Source organism: Myotis yumanensis, unplaced genomic scaffold, assembly GCF_028538775.1.
Source record: "Myotis yumanensis isolate MYYU_CA2020_CCGP unplaced genomic scaffold, mMyoYum1.0.hap1 SCAF_3, whole genome shotgun sequence".
NCBI classification, from domain to species: domain Eukaryota; kingdom Metazoa; phylum Chordata; class Mammalia; order Chiroptera; family Vespertilionidae; genus Myotis; species Myotis yumanensis.
Window position 1 is genome coordinate 188,641,523 of NW_027223754.1, and position 19,421 is coordinate 188,660,943.

Genomic DNA, 19,421 nt, shown 5'->3' on the forward strand with positions numbered 1-19,421 from the left:
AGAGTTCTGAGTACATGAAACACAGAGTTTATTCTTGTATTATTATTTATTAATTTTTGTGTTATTTTCCATATGAAGAGCTATAAACCTACTTTTGCCCCACCCTCTATGTGAACAGTTTGTAATCTGATTTTTTTTCTCTTACTATGAAAATGATAGACATTTTCCTCTTTTATGAATATTATCTGAAAGCATGAAACTTAATGACTACCTAACAGTCCATTATTAGGGTAGATCATGCTTCTCCAAGCTGATCCCTCATTATTAGATATTCATATGTTTGTTAAACAGAGACTCTGCTTCTCATATGAAAACAATTTCTGAGTTTTGGATAGTCTAACTTTGATGCCATAAGACTGCTTTTCAAGGCAATAAGGTTTGGCCACTTTCTTTGTTATCTAACAGCCCAGATTGTTAAAAAGACAGCCTTTAATTTGATAATTACTTAGGTTATATTCAGTCACTAGCAACCAGTGGGCACATATGCAGTTGGTGGGGAAGGCGCTCCTCTGTGATTCCTGGTCTTCAAGAAGTCATGGAGAGTTTTCCCTTTGTGATCTTTTGATTGGATGTGCTGTCCTCTAACTTTGCTAATAACAATATTTTCTCTTTGGTAGTTACATCACACAGAGAAAGGGATTGGTTATGTGTTCTGTGTCTGCAATTTTTATCATATGGGGCTATTTTCTTGAGGGTCAGAGGCTTGTAAAATTCAGGCTAGTGTCCCCGAGAAACTAGTAGGGCTCATGTTTGATGTGACATTCCTTCTGGTGCTATTTCTTTTTTCTTTCTTTTTAAAAATATTTTTTATTGACTTCAGAGAGAGGAAGGGAGAGGGAAAGAGAGATAGAAACATCAATAATGAGAAAGAATCATTGATCAGCTGCCTCCTGCATGCTCCACACTGGGGATCAAGCCCACAACCCGGGCATGTGCCCTGACCAGGAATTGAACCGTGACCTCCTGGTTTGTTCATAGGTTGATGCTCAACCACTGAGCCACAGTGGCCGGGCTTTCTGATGCTATTTCTATTCTTTCTGCTACAAATGACTCAGGAAGAAGGGAGAGCAATCCCCTTCTCTCACCAGTGGGTATGGCATGTGGTTAACTCACATACCCACAGGTTGATGTGCCTAAAGACTGACTGGGACTTGATAGCAGGTACTACTCTTTTCATACCTTTATGTATTCCCCACTAAACAAGCTACTCTGTGCATATATTAATATAATATTGACATTTTCTGAGATCTCAAGTTTTACATTAAAGTATAATATCTGAATGTCCTTCATATACAAGCAAGCCTCTGTTGACCTAGAACCAGGAGATCTTCCACTGTGAGGTTTTCCTGCAGTGACAATGGATTTGTACTAGTCCACACACAGTCTCTCTCCATAATTCCTGTTTATGAGAGCTGGCCAGGAATAGGATAAAAGAAATTCATGTACACAGGGAGAGAGGCTCTGACCTTGGCATGTTAACTCTGTTAATAGGACCGCAGAACAAGATTTGAAAGGAAGTGTTGGCCACTTAAGACAATAAATTGTCTTTAAGAATTAAAGCTATTAATAAAAAACATGGATACAAATCTCCCACAATAGCCATAGATCACAGATTATTTAGGGCAATTTTATTATTTCCTCTATTAGCTTACTTCTGTTCATAACACACACACACACACACACACACCACATACCACATTCAGGAGGGGGAGAGAGAGAGAGAGAGAGAGAGAGAGAGAGAGAGAGAGAGAGAATATCTTAAGGTGGATTGGAAGCTCTCACTTCACCTGTGATCCAGGGTCCAGGTGTTCCCTGCCCATGAAGACGTCCCACTGCTGCTTCTAAAGGCATTTCAGGTCACAGCTCCATCAGCTAAATGTTCAGAAGGTTTAAATGTAAAGTGAATCTGTGCCAGGGGAGCAGTGAGAGGGAAAGTGTGATCCTGGGGAGGCAAATAAAGAGGAGAAGGGCACACATAGAGGGCAGTGGTCGGGAGAGTGAGAGACTTTAGGGCAGTGGTTCTCAACCTTCCTAATGCCGCGACCCTTTAATACAGTTCCTCATGTTGTGGTGACCCCTAATTTCATTGTTACAAATTGAACATAATTAAAGCATAGTGATTAATCACAAAAACAATATGTAATTATATATGTGTTTTTCAATGGTCTTAGGCGACCCCTGTGAAAGGGTCATTTGACCCCCAAAGGGGTCACGACCCACAGGTTGAGAACCGCTGCTTTAGGGGGAAGGAAACCATTCTTCATGCCATACTTGCCAGGTGCACAGCATTGCTGTTAACACCAGCCTCCTCTAGGTATCCTACCACATTCTTCTACTTCAATGGTTTGGGGTGAGATATCTCCTAAGATCATTGTTTTCGGCTATTCTTGGAATAATGTGTGCCATTTTTCTTTATTCAGCCTATAGGGAAGGGAGCTTTCTGGCAAAGGAACAGAATACCAACTCTCAGGTAGAATTTCTGGTGGATAGTTAAGCCACCTCAGCATTCTCTTTATAGACTAGTGAAAAAATTATGTTTTCCCAATAGGAGCTGGGAAAGAGGTACAATTCTAGAACAGTCTATCTAGCTTGAGATTAAGGGATTTTAAAAGGATTTGGCCATTATCACATCTGACATTTATATAACACCTTACTAACAATATGGTGAAGAACTTTAGTATATATGATCTTGTTTTGATTCTTATCTTTGGGAAATATTGTATAAAAAAGTAAAATGAGGTTCAGAGAGCTCTCATGATTTGCTGAAATTCACTTAGCTAAGGGCTGGCAGAGCTGGGCGGAGTCATTTACATCTAGCTCCATTTAAGTCCAGGATACTTTGTGCCTTAACACACAGAGTATGAGAGCACAACTAGGCTAATAGGCTCAAAGTACAGCAATCTCAGTGGGAATAAGTTTATAGACTAGAAGACATCACATCCTGGGAACATGTGGGCCCCATCACTTAAGAGTTTTTAAATTAAGTATTAAGAAATGGTCCTGACAGGGCAAGGGGAGTAGTTAGCCCAGACAGTTATTGGCTGTTTCAGTGTAACATTTTCCTGAGATTAACAAAAATGAAAAATGAAGGAGGGAGGGAGGCAAGAAAGATAAAGACAACAAAAAAGCTTTTCTGTATCCCCTACAACCTATACCACCTCACTATCTTTTATTAAACATACACTCTCTTTTCATTGGAGAACAAGAACCTATCTCCTCAAATGGTGAGGAAAGAAGATCTTTCTTTCAATAACGAAGGCCGTAACTACCTATAAAAGCAGCTGTCTAGGTCCTGATTGCACAGAACAATAACTCTAGGAAAGAGTTATCTTCTGCCCTAAAGCTCCTCTAAAATGCAGCCACCACGGCAGCCACTGTAGCCATATAGCCCCGTTGATCTGACATCTGCTGGAGGTGCAGAGAAATGCGGAAACACCGGGGGGAATTTAAAATAGTTGACCTACAAAACAGTCCTTAAATCTGAGGAGGAGAGTGATGTGAAAATTTTAACTTTGTTTTTCATAAAACACAACCAGCCAAATATTTTGTGAACTCAACTAGCCAAGAGAGAGGAGTTTGGGGATCTCATAAAACTAGGTGAAGGTTCATTTATATATTTATGGTAGAGAAGGAGCAAAACTCAACAAATAAGAACACTGATCTTCTGTGATTCATCATTGTCACTTCATATTTCTCCAAGTGTGATTGTGGGTTTCACTGTGATGTATGAGTTCATTTAAGAGGGATACGTATCTTTTATTTAAATAACTATCTATTTATTTTTATAGTTATTTTCTGTTTTTGGCTAGTGTCACATCTCATATTTACAGCGATATGAATTTTTAAAATAAATTTATTTTCAAAAGGAAGGTTATTTCATATATTAAGTTAAAAATAGTATAGGTGGTATATTTTTTTTTTGAATTAGTATTTTGGGTTTCTTTAGATGAATTCCCAGAAGTAGAATCGTTGGGTCATAAGGCAGTTCCATTTTTCATTTTTTGAGGTAACTCCATACTGCTTTCCACAGTCTGCATTCCCACCAACAGTGCATGAGGGTTCCCTTTTCCCCACATCTTAGCCAACACTTGTGGTTTGTTGATTCTGATAGGTATGAAATGATATCTCATTATGGTTTTAATTTGCATTTACCTGATGATTAGTGACCATTGAGCACTGTACCTCTATGTTCATTGCAGCATGATTTACAGTAGTCAAGATTTGGAGGCAGCCCAAGTGTCTATCAATAGATGAGTGGATAAAAAAGGTGTGGTACATTTAAAGAATGGAATACTACTCTGCTGTAAAAAAAAAAAAAAAAGAAGGAAATTTACTCTTTGCAACTGTGTGAATAGACCTGGAGAAAATTATGCTAAGTGAAATAAGCCCGTCAGAGAATGACAACTACCATACAATTTCACTCATATGTTAAATTCAATTAACAAATTGAACTACCAAGCAAAATAGAGACCAACTCATAGATAGAGAACAGGCAGACAGCTCTGAAGGAAGCGGGTGGGGAGATGGAGGGGTGGAGGGATTGAGCAAAAAAGAAAAAAGAAGAAAGAGGGAACTCATGGACACAGACAACAGTGTGGTGATTGCGGGGCTGAGTGCGGGGGAGGTGGAAGAGGGCATAGAGGGGATAAATGGTGATGGAAAAAATAAAGTAAAATTTTAAAATCTTTTTCCTAAAATTACTTGCATGACCTTTAGTTTAAAATCTCTGTAAAATCCTATATAAATGTTAAAATAAAAATAGTAACAAAAAAAATAGTGCAGGTGATACACAGATGTGGCAAAAATTGTTACAGTGGTAACAAAAAAATTGAATGAGTGAAATTTGGAAAATACTTCCACAGGACAAAGTGTGCTTTCAACGCAGGCTCTCAAGACACGGCATTCAAACCTACCCTCCCATCTTTCCCCCCCTTCACCTCTGCTTTTAGCTTAATATACCAGTGTAATTGCAGCCAACCCTTCTCTAACACCTCTTGTACTTTTGTGCCTACAGGCTTTGGCTTATGCTCTCCCTTTAACCTTGGATTATTAAACTGTTCAGTGAGGCATAGTTTAAAAGCCAAGAGGCTTCCTATCTTACTCACCTCTGCTTAACACAGTGATTCATCTGAAGAAGTGTAAATAGATGTTGCTCTCCCTTTCTGTGCCTCAGTTTCCTTATCTATAAAATAGGAAGAATAATACTGTCTACTTCAAACTGTTGCTATAAGGATCAAATATGTTTTAATTCATGTAAAACTCTTAGTACAATATCTAGCACGTAGCAAGTGTTAATGCAGTTGTTCAATGAGCTCACTTGAATGTATTTTAAACCAATGATAATACAATCAACATTGTGTTTAGAAATAAGAAAGTGGAGGAAAATGGGCCACAAAACAAAACAGAACAAAATTGGTTTGGCCTCAAGCTACTAAAAGGAAGGAGCTAGGAACAGCAAATAGAATTCTTGATGTGCTTGGTGATAAATAGGCAATGAACAAGCTTTCTTCCTCTATATATGAACAACTTTTTGCATAGCTGGATTAAAAACATAAGTCTTATAATAAGAAAATGATGGCAAAGTCTACGACACAGCACAGCAGTCTGTGCTAGGGCCCATCCCCCAGAAATCAGGGAATTTAAACCTCAGCTTAGATTTAGTACGTTGTGGGTTCTCAGTAACCATTAAGGATCAACCAAACACACATTAAGCAATAATGACAGTTTATGAAACCTTGCAATGCGTCCTTATGCCATTCGATCTCCTTGGGTTCGTTTCATTCTAATAAACTACAGCTTTGTGGTTGAAAATAAAGAACTGCCCATCTCCCCTTTATTACTTCCTTATTGTGTGGTGGGTAGATTGGCAGATAACCATTAAAGGAATTCCTTCCACAAGGGAAAGTGGCTTATGCCAAAAGATATGTTACAGTCTGGGTTGAATTTAAAGGAAATGGTGGTGAAATGGAGAGTGAATGATAGTAACAATTGACATCTAAATAGTGTTTTACAGTTTTTCTGTGGTTCTCAAAGTGTAATCCCTGGACTAACAGCATCAGCACACCTGGGAATTTATGTGAAAAGTCAATTCTCAGGTCCCACCCCAGACACTCTAGGGTTGAGGGTCAGCAATATGAGTTTTGACATATAAAGCACAGGGGTAGTTTATCACAGTCGTTTCTCTTTCACAAAGAGAAGTATCTATTTAATGGATATTTAAAACTGCCACCCTGTCATTGTTCTCTGTTCTCATTTTATTTCCCAGCCATTGACTTTAAAATCAAACTGAATCTTTCTCTCTCCAAAAGTGGAGGACAGAGCCAGAATCCCAGCAAGAAAGAGTTAAAGCCTGTCCCACTCACTACAGGAGATTCTGAATTACCTGTGGTCTTCGGCAATTGCCATAGAAACTCTCTGATTAGGCTGACTGTCTGGGTTTATTCATCCGGAAAATATCTCCCGAGCCCCTGCGAGGTGCTAGGTACTGTTCTGGGTATTGGAGGAACAGAACTGAATAAGACTAACAAGTTTCCTGCCCTCAAGGAGTGGTGAGGAGAGTCAGACAACAAGCATATCAACAAATAAATAAATACGATCATTTCAGATGCTACCAAGTGCTGTGAAGGTGGTCAGATAGGATACAGTGGCTCTCAGCCACAGCGTGCCAGCCCCCACAGAGGCTTTTGGAAATGCCTTTATTGTTTTAAATAAGTTGCCAGTTAAATTTCTAAGGAGTTTGTCCAATGGCTGCTGTTAGAACTTTAACTAGTAACTTATTTATTTACGGTAAAAAATTTTCAAATTATTCCCATAGGTTCTCTGCTTACACTTTACATAGATAGATCCACTTCTGAGCCACAGGGGAAATGTGTGTATATTTTATCTTCCATTTTTCCCATTTCTACTGGGTTTTAGAACTTGGGAGTATGGATTTTTATAACTTGACACATCAGGGTATGAGCATTCTAATATTTATATTTCATTTTCCCAGACAATCAAGAAGCATTAACTTTTATTTATTTACTAAAAACTGACTGCATTTAGTAAGTTACCTACCCTAACCTGATGTTCTAAGTGAGCATGACATATGCAGCTATTGTGGCAATTACTGTACTTCCTCAGTTGTCTCCATTGGACCCTGTAGTCACAATGTAGGGACCTGGTGAGGATGTTTAGGAAAAGTCATAATTAGCAGCGCACAAACTACTTTTGGATCATTGACATGTTATATGTGGCCTGAGAATAAATTGTCATTTAGCACTTAGACATTTAGAAATTCCATTAGAACTGCACATTTCTGGACTTCATGAAAATCAGAAGAGTGGCAACAACACTGGCTCACATTCTGCAGGGGCTGCGGGGGGCGGGGGGCGTGGGGGAGAGGGATGGCCTTCTTTGATGGAATACATGCCCTCCAGTTCAACACAGCCCCCAGGTGTCCCAACCCTTTTATTAATTATCTACCTGTTCTTATAGACTGGACTTTGCAACTCCCAGAATAGCGATGAGTTCAGAAAGATTCTGTCCCTCCTTAAAATCTAAAATGTATACCTTGGAAATGAGTACATTCAGGCATAGGGAGTTGGGTATTTATGGAGCTGACACAGCCTTTTGATTGCTGGCTGCAGTTCACCTTGGAGCCTCTAGGACAGCAGTTCTCAACCTGTAGGTCGCGACCCCTTTGGGGGTCGAACGACCCTTTCACAGGGGTCGCCTAAGACCATCGGAAAACGCATATATAATTACATATTGTTTTTGTGATTAATAACTATGCTTTAATTATGTTCAATTTGTAACAATGAAATTGGGGGTCACCACAACATGAGGAACTGTATTAAAGGTGGCGGCATTAGGAAGGTTGAGAACCACTGCTCTAGGAGACCTCTGAGAATTCTGAGTGCTGTCCCTGTGCATCAGGACACAGGGAAATCAGTTCTGTATTATACTGAATCCTCCAGTTCACCCTAGAATGGTAGAAGGCAAAAGACACTACACATCCAAAGAGCTTTCTATTTGTCGGACAGTGAAATACAGAAATATAAACGTTTCATGCCTTAAAAGATGTTAGGCATATGGAGGGTGTGAATTTGTCTTTTTTCTTCACAAAGTAACAAATTATTCTTTAGTGGGGGAATATCCTGGGAAGGCTTCATAGGCATGAGCTTTCAAGGGGAATATCAGTGATTCAAGGGCATTTACCTGGCAAAGAAAGGAAGGCATCAGCAGATGAAAAACTCAGCCAGGAGATCAGAAAAATGAAAGAAAGGGGGTGGGCAAATGAAAGGAAAGAGACGCGGAGTAGGAAAAACTGAAATTAGAAGTGAAGGCAGGACAAATGCCACATCTTAGGAACAGAAAGCTGATTGCTGATAGCAATTAAAGAGATAGTGGCAGAGTCTGAGTGGAGAGAGCGGACAAGATGATTTCAGTCGCACTAGTCTGATTAAATAAAGCAGAAAGAAAGGAAAGAAGCAGAGCGAGAAGAGAGGAGGTCGAAGTTGTCCAGGCAGAAGAGCCATACTCAGATGAGATTTTGAGCATTCAGGATGGAAGGAAATGAGAGTTAATAATGAAAGTAATGGCATGTGCATCTTTTTCTTTGTGCAAATGCTAATAAAGATGTAAGGGGAGTGCTGGGTCTTTTTTTGTTCAAAGGCAAGGTATTTTAGATCTCAGCCACCCCCCCATCCCCCCTACCCCAACTCTAGAAATTTGAACCACTCCATCTCGAAATGGAATTTCCTATACCCAAAGAATAACCTTGAGGATATGGAGAAATGGGAACTCTAGTACACTGCTGGTGGGAATGCAGACTGGTATAACCATTATGGAAAACTGTATAGTTTCCTCAAAAAAATTAAATATGGGACTGCCATTTGACCCAGTGATCCCATTTCTAGGAATATATCCTAAGAAACCCGAAACACCAATCAGAAAGAATGTATGCACTCCTATATTCGTAGGAGTGCAATTTACAATAGCTAAGATCTGAAAACAGCCCAAGTGCCCATCAGTAGATGAGTGGATAAAAAAATTGTGGTACATTTACACCATGGAATACTATGCAGCAGTACAAAAGAAGGATCTCTTACCCTTTAAGACAGCATGGAGGAAGTATTATGCTAAGCGAAATATGCCAGTCAGAGAGACAAGTATCACATTATCTCACTCATATGTGGAATCTAATGAACAAAATAAACTGATAAACAAAATAGAACCAGAGATATAGAAATAGGGCACAGACTGTTGAATCTCCGAGGGAAGGCGAGGGTGGGTGGGAAGAGATCAACCAAAGAACTTGTATGATATATGCATAATTCATGAACACAGGCAATAGGATGGTGAAGGCTAGAAGGGGTCAATGGAGAAAAAAAGGGGACATATGTAATACTTTCAACAATAAGGATTAGAACAATAGCCCTAGCTGGTTTGGCTCAGTGAATAGAGCGTCTGCCTGGGGACCAAAGGGTCCCGGGTTTGATTCTAGTCAAGGGCAAGTACCTCGGTTGCAGGCTCCTCCCAGTCCAGGCCCTGGTTGGGATGCATGCAGGAGGCAAGCAATCTACTAGTATGTGTTTCACTGAGCCAAACCAGCTATGACGAAACAGTGGTTTTAAATGTATTGCACACAAAGTTCTGAGTCTCTTTTTCAAAACCAGAGGACTCCTGTTTCATCTGGAGTAATAAACCTCTCTTTTATGTAATAATTATTGTTCATTTGTGTCTGATTCCAAAAGTATAGTAATTTTTCATTAAGGAAAAGCTAATAAAATACAGTACGACATAAAGAAGAAAATAAAATTCACCTCAAAGTCTACCACCTAGAGATAATTTCTGTTTACATTTTGGTCCCTATCATTCAGTCTTTTTCCTTCTGTGTTCATATCCATTATAAATGTACGTTATTAATATAAAGGTATATTTTTATAAAATTGAGATGGTATTATACATACTGTTTTGTAATCTACATTTTCCTTTAACAATATGCTGTGAATGGTATATTATAAATATATATCATTAAAATATAAAAATATAAGTAGGACATAAAATGTATCATTAAATATGTGTCTATCTATTTATCTATTTCTCTTCATCTATTTATTACATAATTGTTAGTGTTATATATTATCTCATTATTTAGAAACTGTATCTGTATGTATATAAGTTACAAAATTCATCCCCCAACTCCCACCCGCATGCACAAGGTGTAAAGTATTGGCTATGGCTCATTGATCTGAGTGTGTTGACAATTGGAAGGTCTGTCATTGTTGGCATTTGTGGTCTGTATCTTTCACTTCCCAGGGAACTGCTGGAGGGGGAACAGATGCCAACAGGTGGTTTGGATGATGCCAGCACACCTGGCTCTGTTGGCTGATCCCATATCGCTGAACATGAACTCTGCTCCCTTCCTAAGCAAGCACAGCTCTCCAGGGACTGATGTTGTCATTGCAAATTTGTCTCTGGGTGCTCTTTCCCAAATGCCTTTTTAAACATAGTCAATAACAGATGAGCACCTGGGCCCTTCTTCACCAGGGAGAGCTTGGGCCCTTTTTAGAACATGAAAAGCCTATTTGGCCCTTTGGAGCTAATTCTTGGAACATCCCCAGTTCCCCAGGACACCATTTTAATAACCACGCGCTCCAGGACAGCAGCGGTTTGCCTGGTGCGTCTTGTTACTCCATTTCCTCTTTGGGTTGCTTTTTTAATCTTGGACTCAACTTTCACTAAATCTCTATAACCAGTCTGCTGGCAGGGATGTTCCCCATCCCCTTCTATGCCTTCCTTCTCTGTGCTGCCTCCCCTCGCTGCTGCACGACTCAATTTGGTTCTAGTATCGGAGAAATGGGGAGTCCATTCCCCTGGGCTTGTCAAGTCTTGGCTCTGCCATCAATCTACAGAGTGACCTTGAGCAAGCCACTTACTAACCCTGGGCTTCAGTTTCCATGTATAAAACAAGAGGGTTGTGTTCAATCCCTAAGGTCCCTCCTAGTTCAGACCATCTGTGGTTTTGGATTTGCCACACTGTTCTATGGCATATTTTTAGTGACTACTATTTATTCATTAGTTAGTTATAAGAATTGTTTATTTTTAGAACTTTCTTTTGTAGATGGAGAGCTCAGCCATTTGGTTCCTTGGGCTTTATTCACAGCTACCTTCCAGGAAGGGGGTTAGGAAGATAAGTTGAATTTCTCCACTGTCACGCTTCTTTTACCTCTTGCCTTAGTAATTTGCAGCACTAACAACCCAGAGCAGCCTTCTTTGGGACCTTGCTACTGAGCAATCAGAGAGAAACCTGACTGCCTTTCCCTTATACAATAGGATCATTTGTGACTCCTTCATGAAAGAGATATTGGTGATTGGAGTCAGAGACTGTGTCACAGGTGCACACACACAGACCACTGAAGTCCCCACTGTAAAGTATTATTATTATTTTATTCTGTGTTTCTGGATATTGTTTTGTAAGCGACTACTTATCTCTTCCTCTGTGGTCCCCTTCTTCAAAATTGGAAATGATTTATAGGGCTTTGTTTTTTCCTTTTTATAATTTGAAGTCATTATTGTATTCTGGGGCTAAATTGTATGTATGTTCATGCTCTGGCTTACCATTTGTTCAACACATTTTAAATTAGTGCCTGCGGTGTTCTGGATTTTGTTCGCCAGGAAAGGAGTGTGAGGGAAAATTGACAGATAGATGGAGAATGAAAGAGAGAAATTAGGAAAGGGGAGATACTCCAAGAGAAACTAGAAAAAAAGGAAGACATTTCTCAAAAGGGGTAAGGAACAGTGAAGACTGCACCCAGGGCAGAAAGCAGGGGAAAGGAAAGGCCTCAGAATATGGAGGGAGTCACAACCCTAGTTTGCACCAATTCTTCTGCAGAAGATTCTCTAAAGCAGTGGGAGCCCTGGCTGACAGATAATAAAGTGTTAGTAATAGCTATCTACCACTTTTACAATGGGTCAGTGTTTATAAGTCAGGCACTGTTCTAAGCAGATTACTTGTATTAACTCACAGTAATCTTCATAACATCCCTATGGTGTTGCTATTTAACACGAAAAACAAACCACACACACACACACACACACACACACACACACACACACACACTCACACACTCACTCACTCACTCACTCACTCATGAAGACCAGAGAAGTTTAGTGGTTTTCTGAAGGTCACGCAGCTAGGAGGTGGAGGAGCCAGGATTTAGACTGCGCACTCAGATTCCAGAGACTCTACTGACCACGCCATGCCACTGAACGAAGCGTAGGGAAAGATCTGCTCCCATGCGGGTTCTGTAGGGGGGTGCAGTGTGGATTCATGCGCACTGGCTCCTGAGTGTCCTGATACCTCCTTCCCTTTCCCATCAATTCTTGCTGCTCTGAAATTTAAGCTTCATGCACAGTGTTTGTCAAATGTGTCCAGCTTTTTTTGCTTTTGCCTCTGGCAATTGAGTACAGTCATCGCTGGTCGGGATTTGTGGTTCTCGTCTGAGCCGAGGCAGGTTAGAAGAACAAGCCTGAGCAAAGCCGTGGCATTTGGCCCGCAGGTTTGCTGGTACGCAGAAAAAGATATGAGCATTATGTGGCATTTGAATACCTTGGATATCTTGTACCAGGTGGTTTTCTTGATTGAATTGTGATTCCCTCAAAATGACATGCAACTAACTGCCCACTAATTTCTAATCTTTCCACATGTCTCAAAAGTGTAGTGCAACTAAACAAGTAATAAAACTGGCCTAATTTAGGTAATTGCCAATTTATTTTTTATACTCAGGGGTGGTGAGGGGAAGGCTGTGGAAGCCTGAGGGTTTCAGTTCCACTTCTCAGTGGAAATATTGTTTCTTACTGTTCCTACCCTATCTGGGAGCCTCTGTTTCTCTAGTTTGTATGGAAGTAGCCAGAACTTGGGGCCAGATATTCATCTTCAACCTGAGAACTCTTCTTAAGCCTCTGGCTGGGCTTTGCAGAACTGAAGGCAAAGCTAGCTGTACCTCCTCTTAATGGCCAACGGCAGACAGGAGATGTCAGGACCTTATTTATCTGGACGGGACCAGCCCAGAACTGGACTCCAGATCTTTTACAGTTTCAGCTACAAAAGAGAACAGAGTCAGCACTTGTATAGAGAAAATCGGCAAAAACGAAAATAAACTGTCAGAAACAGAACCAGTTGACTCACTGGCAGCAGGCAGTTTCGGGGAGCCAGTGCTAGGAACGCCCTGTACATCCTCGAATTGGCATCACCCTGCAAGGCTATTATCTAGAAGTTTAAGCAGAGACCGTCAGATATAAAGCATCAGCAACAGATTTCTTTACTTCCATTTTATTTTTTAATTGCATTTTATATTTTATATTCGTTTCAGGTGTACAGCATCATGGTTAGACAATCATATACTTTACAAAGTGTTCCCCCCAATATTTCCAGTACCCACCTGGCACCATACATAGTTATTACAATCTCATTAATCATATTCCTTTTGCTGTACTTTATATCCCTGTGACTATTTTGTAACTACCAATTTGCATTTCTTCATTCCTTCACCTTTTTCACCCAGTCCCTCAACTCTTCTCCCCTCTGGCAACCACCAGTCTGCCTATGAGTCAGCAAAAGAGTCTCACTTGGTCTTTTATATGCAAACAAGCACATGGCATTAGTTAACCATCCCTGAGGTCTTTCATTCTTCAGTTTCCGACTTCTCTCGATATTCACACATTCTAAATATTTTCCTACAGCTTCTTTGCAAAGACACCAGGGAAGCTTTTCTTTCTCTTGCCACCTTCTGGTTCACCTTTCTATCTAGCCCTGGAGCAAGCTTCTCTTTACATCTCTCGTCATGATCATTCCAGAAATAACATCTATCTTTTCTCTCCTGCCTTTTATCTGCGGATTCCCACTGAGCCCCTCTAGCAGTGAGGGCTGGTCAGCAACCCCATGTCTCCTGTAGCATTCCTCTGCTTTTGGGTCACAAAGGGAAAGTACTGGAAACATACACTTTGAGAGCCAGAGGGGAGTACAGGAGGGAGGTAGCAGAGTTGTGCAACCATTTTTGAGGTAATTTTTTAAACAAAATCAGATACTTAGTTCTATGTCTGGCTCAACAAATAGAAATTCTGGGGTAAAGGAACTGTAGGCCTCTATTGCAGAAAAGGGGAAGGATGACCAATTAATGGTTAGGGACACAACTTGCCACTGTAAATGGATGGAGACATATTTACTTGAAACAATGGATTATTATTCAACTTTACAAAAGAAGGAATGTCTACAATATTCAACAATATACAAACCTGGAGGACATATGATAAGGGAAATAAACCAGTCACAGAAGGACAAACATTGCATGAATCCACTAATATGAGATACTTTAAATAGTCAAATTCATAGATTCAAAATGTGTAATGGTGGTTGCCAGGGGCTAGGGGATAGTGGGAAATGAGCAGTTGCAAATCATTGAGCATAAAGTTTCTGTTGTGCAGGATGAGTAAGTTCCAGAGATATGCTGTGCAATATGGTACCTATAGTTCACAATACTGTATTGTGCACTTAAAAATGTATTAAAAGACTTGGTCTCATGTTAAGTATTCTTACCACAATATAATAATTTTTTAAATTTAAAGATTAAAAAAGTTTTAAGAGACAAACTTATTTCAAGTGGTTAATATAGGGTCACACTGTATACTGGAGAAACAGAATGGAAGTTGTCTGTTAACACTGTACGAAGTGCTTCCATTATCATTGCCCTTCCTACTGTCACTGTGACATCCTAGCTCTCAGTCCAAGAAATTGACTTATTACCTCCTGACCTCTCTTTGACAGTTGATATGAGTGACCCCTCTTTTCTTCTGGCAACGTCCTCTCTGTTTTGTTTGTCTCTCCTTCCTTTCACCCTTCTTCTCACTCCACCTATGCTTCTTTATTGGTGTGCTCCAGAGTTCCATTCTTGATCTTCTCAAGGACCCACCTACATAGACTTTATAGAACACCCATGCCTAAAAGCGATGATTTCCAAATCTCTATACCCAGATTTTTCTTCTGAGCCTTGGACTGATGTGCCCAACCACCTTCTTGAAATCTTTACTTTTATATCCCAAAGATACCACAAGTTCAGCAAACTCAAAACTAAACTCCCATCTTCTCCCCTTTCTTTTCAATGTTCTTCTCTTCTTATATTAACCTTGCCATCACCATCTACCCAGTGTTCCAAGGTAGAAACCTGGGAGTGATTCTCTTTCTCATTTATCTCCTTTATGTACCTACTTATCTTTATTTCCTCTCTTATTGCCTTTGTCATTTATTATGTGAATTACTGCAATTGTCTCCTTTCCCTGACCATGATCTAGCCCTATTCTAATCTGTCCTTCACACTATCAGAGGGATCCTCCTAGAATATAAAATTATTCATGTCAGTTCCCTGACTAAAAATCTGCAGTAGCTCTCTAGTGATATCAAGATGAAAACTGAAAACACACCAAAGAGCTTTGATTTTTATTTTCTGGCTGAAGACTCCTGCCTTCCTCTTCATTCTCATTTTCTATCATTCCTCAACTTAAACCCAAAGTTCTGTCCATAGGAAACTGTATGGTTCTCTGAATCTACCATATCTTACCACCCTGCACTTATATATGCTTTTCCCTTTGTCTCTAATGGTCAGCTTTTTGTTTTCCCACCTCTAACCTTTCTACTTGGCTACTCTTAATGACTCTTCAAGGCTCAGTTCAGATGTTGCCAGCTTTGGTGAGCTTTTCCTGACCTCCTTGAATTAGAAACTGAGTATGTGTATTCCTGAACCAACTAACCCATACGTTCATCCATACACTTGTACATGCTCATTTTTGCACATCTCTTTTCCCCTGACTCTGAGTTCCGGAAGAGTAGAAATTGAGTCTTTTACTTACTAGTATATCCTTAGTGTATAATGCAGCCTGGAACATGGTGAAGTTTCAATAAATGTTAAATGAATGAGTAAATGAAATCCTAAATTTTCTTATTTAATCCACATCACTTCCCATTGGGTAAACAGTATTCCAATTTTATAGATGAGAAAACCCAGATCTGCAGAGGTTACATAACTTGTTCAGAATCACACAAATATTAAGTCACAGAGCAACATGGGTTCGTCTGAACATCATGGGGTTTTGGTTGGGCTGGTGGACTAACTTTATCTATTGGTACTCTGAAGCAACCTCTGATGTAGAACTGTGCCAAGCATGGTAAGGAAAGTGTTAGGAAGAGTTCATATTAAGAAGTGTAGGGTCAACATGAGGCCAACAGGAAAATCAGCAATAGGTCCTAAAGTCCAATGAAACAGACGGATTTTATGTTGGCCTCTATTTTTGTCCCAGAATTTCTGCAAATGCCAGAAAATCAGCACTAGTCAAACAATCAGCTAACATTCATTGAACTATCATTATATGCTTGGCTTTGGAGAATATAAAACTAGGGTAGCCATTTTTTTTCCTTAATCCTCACCGGAGGATATTTTCTCATTGATTTTTAAAAAGAGTAGAAGGGAGGGGGAGAGACACAGAGAGAGAAACATCAATATGAGAGAGACACATCCATTGGTTGCCTTCCACATATGCTTTGACCAGGGCTGGGGGATCAAGTCTCAACTGAGCTATGTGCACTTGACCAGAATCAAACCTGGAACCCATCAGTCCCTGAGCCAAACTGACTAGGGTAGGATAGCTGTTTCTTGAAGAAGTCTGCATTGGGATATTTTTCTTCCCCCTCTCCTCTAATTTTTATCTTTTTCTCAAAGGAAATTAAACTTCCTAGGTCCCTCTCCCCACTGGGTTTGGGAAAAGATGGAGCTCCTATCTATTTACACATGATTGATGACTAATTTTATTGATCATATGCCTCATTTGAATGGAGGTCAGAGTCGCTGTGCTTCTAGCTATTCAGAATACTGTCTGGTTCCTTTTCACATTTCTGGATCCATGTTACCTTTCCTTCTTATAAGAAAATCAGGTCTTGTCATTCTTTTTCTTTTCTACCACATGCCATCCTGGCCTGGGGTAGTGCCCCTGCCTTGGGTGCCCAAGGTTGACATAGGATTATTGAGAGATGAAGAATATAAAATGGCTAGGCTCTGGAAAGTCTTCACCGCTGATTTAAAGTGATTTTTTTTTCATTTCTATCTTGTTCACAAGGAGAGTCCTTGCATTAGTAATCAATTGAAAGAACCTGAAGAGTGTGGAGCATCTATCACAGAGCACAGATTGTGGTGGGTGCTCAGGGAACATCATGAAGGCTTCCTAGAAGTGAATTGCTGGTTATCTAAGAAGTAAAATAGTAATGTGAACAGTTTTTGAATTGTGTAGTTCATGCCCATGTGCAAGTGTTCAACTATTAAAGTGAGAAAGGTACTTAGAATATGTATCTTAAACCTCTTATTTTACAAATGAGAAACAGAGGGCCAGAGAGGTTTGAATGATTAGTATAGCTTAGTTGATGGGGAACATGGGGGTCTTCTTCCAGATTATTTTATTAACAGTCTTTTCTGGGGACTTTGTCCCTCAGACAGACAGTGTGATGCCCACTGGTATTCTATCTTGACATACATCAGTATTCCTCAAGAGGGTATGCCATGAAACTCTAGCCTCATATGATACACTATGAAAAATTGGTTTCTTGCAAGTTAACTTGGGGATGCTATCTACTATATTATCATCTGTAAGAGTTAAAATGTACATTAGGAAAAAAAATAGTGAAAAATAGTTTGCCCATTGAGGCATTTTATTTGCACATATATTTATATTATATCCCTAGAAAAAGAATCCCAGTATTTTCCCTCCTGTGTGTTTCCATCTTGCTTCTTCGTGGTTCATAATGCCTGCTGAGGTTGTCAGTATAATGAAACCAAACTGACGGGATGCAAGCAGGTTGTCCTACCATTTTTCTAGATCTTAGAGCTGCACATCAAATCTAGGGCTGATTACTCCACACTTGTTCAAACAATTTTCCCAGCTCTGTGGTCATCAGTAATTTCACATTTACCAATGTGTTCATCACAGTTAGAAACCAGACGATGACTTTGGAGCACAGCCTAATAAGAACCTGGCATTTCCCTCTATTTTCAGCATTGTTGATACTCGAGAGCCTCAGCCAAGACATTTATGTGCACCATTATGGCAGCATGGAAAGATGGCGGAAAGAGGACCTAAAAATGCTTATAGTAAAGAAAATGGTTTAATTCTTCTGTAGTATTTCTTCAAACATGCCATATTTTGTCATGGTTTTTTTTGGGGGGGGTCCCCCTCCACTTTGAAGCACCTTGAATCCTATGGAACTGCCTCCGGAAACCATGAGCAATCAGTCCTCAGCACTAGTTGGTCTCTTGTTAAAAGAGGAAGGTAGATAAATGAGAGGTTTCAGAGGAAAGCCTTAAGATAATCAAGGAAAATAAGAGAATCAAAGAAGAGCCAGTGATCTTCCCTCTGTTTTCTGTCTTCTCTGCCTGCCTTCGTACCTTCATTCCTTCCTTCAAAAAATAACCTTTGAGTGTTCACTATCTATGGACCACATACATGCTTCGCCTTTATCATCTTACTTGTTTTTAACAGCTATCTGGAAGGCCCAAATGAGGAAACTGAGCTCAGATATAGTAGGTAACTTGCCCAAGATAAACAAGGAAATTAGTGGCAGAGCCCAGATTCAAACCAGTGTTTGATTAAAGCTAGCATTTTTGACTCTTATGCTATAGTCCCCAGGTTATTTCTTCTTATCCCTTTCCTTGTTTCTTCTCTCCCTTGCAGTGCCAACCAGGTATAAACATTAAAACCAATATCCTAATAAGTTAAAGGAGATACTGGACTCTAAAGGAGATGCAACAAGGCTTCTACATCTCCTGTGCCTCTTAGGTATTTAATTTGGCATGTAATTTAGTTTTCTTTAACTAGATCACAGGATCTAGTTATCTGCATTCTTAAGTACTCATTCCACACTGTCTATACATGCCTTTTACTTGAATGGTGAAGATGATTAAGTGGAAAACTGTTCATCGATCTCATACCCCTTTTCCACTGGACCCTGCCTGTTATCATAGGAGGTAAATGCAATGATGTCTTTCATCAAAGGAAAAGCAGTGGGAGGGATTTGAGCAAACGATAGTCTTTCTCTTTGGCCTTTTCCACCTGTCGCCTGATCTTCTCCAAATGTCTGAGAGGCTGTTTAGGTATTGATGTGCATGCTTCTCTGTCTTAGAGGATTATAGACTCTGGGAGGCTGTGGACTACATCTCACCTGTTTTCCTCCTAGCTCTCAGCCCTGGGCCTGGCATGGAATAGGGTCATAACTGTTTGTTGAATTCTTTCTGAAGCTGTGCTTTAGAAATTGAGAATTATGATGGACTCAGTAGAGCTAAGGTTTATACTACTTCCTAGATATGCTGCCATGTAAAGTGGCGTGTCAAAATTTATTACTG

General features: G+C 39.9%; 1 protein-coding gene and 1 pseudogene across 1 annotated transcript in view; one reads left to right on the plus strand and one right to left on the minus strand.

Moving 5' to 3' along the window:
- GRIN2B (glutamate ionotropic receptor NMDA type subunit 2B) overlaps nt 1–19,421 on the plus strand; it is a 442,854-nt gene that overhangs the window by 342,794 nt on the left and 80,639 nt on the right.
- LOC139005641 (small ribosomal subunit protein uS8-like) lies at nt 17,764–18,125 on the minus strand (annotated as a pseudogene).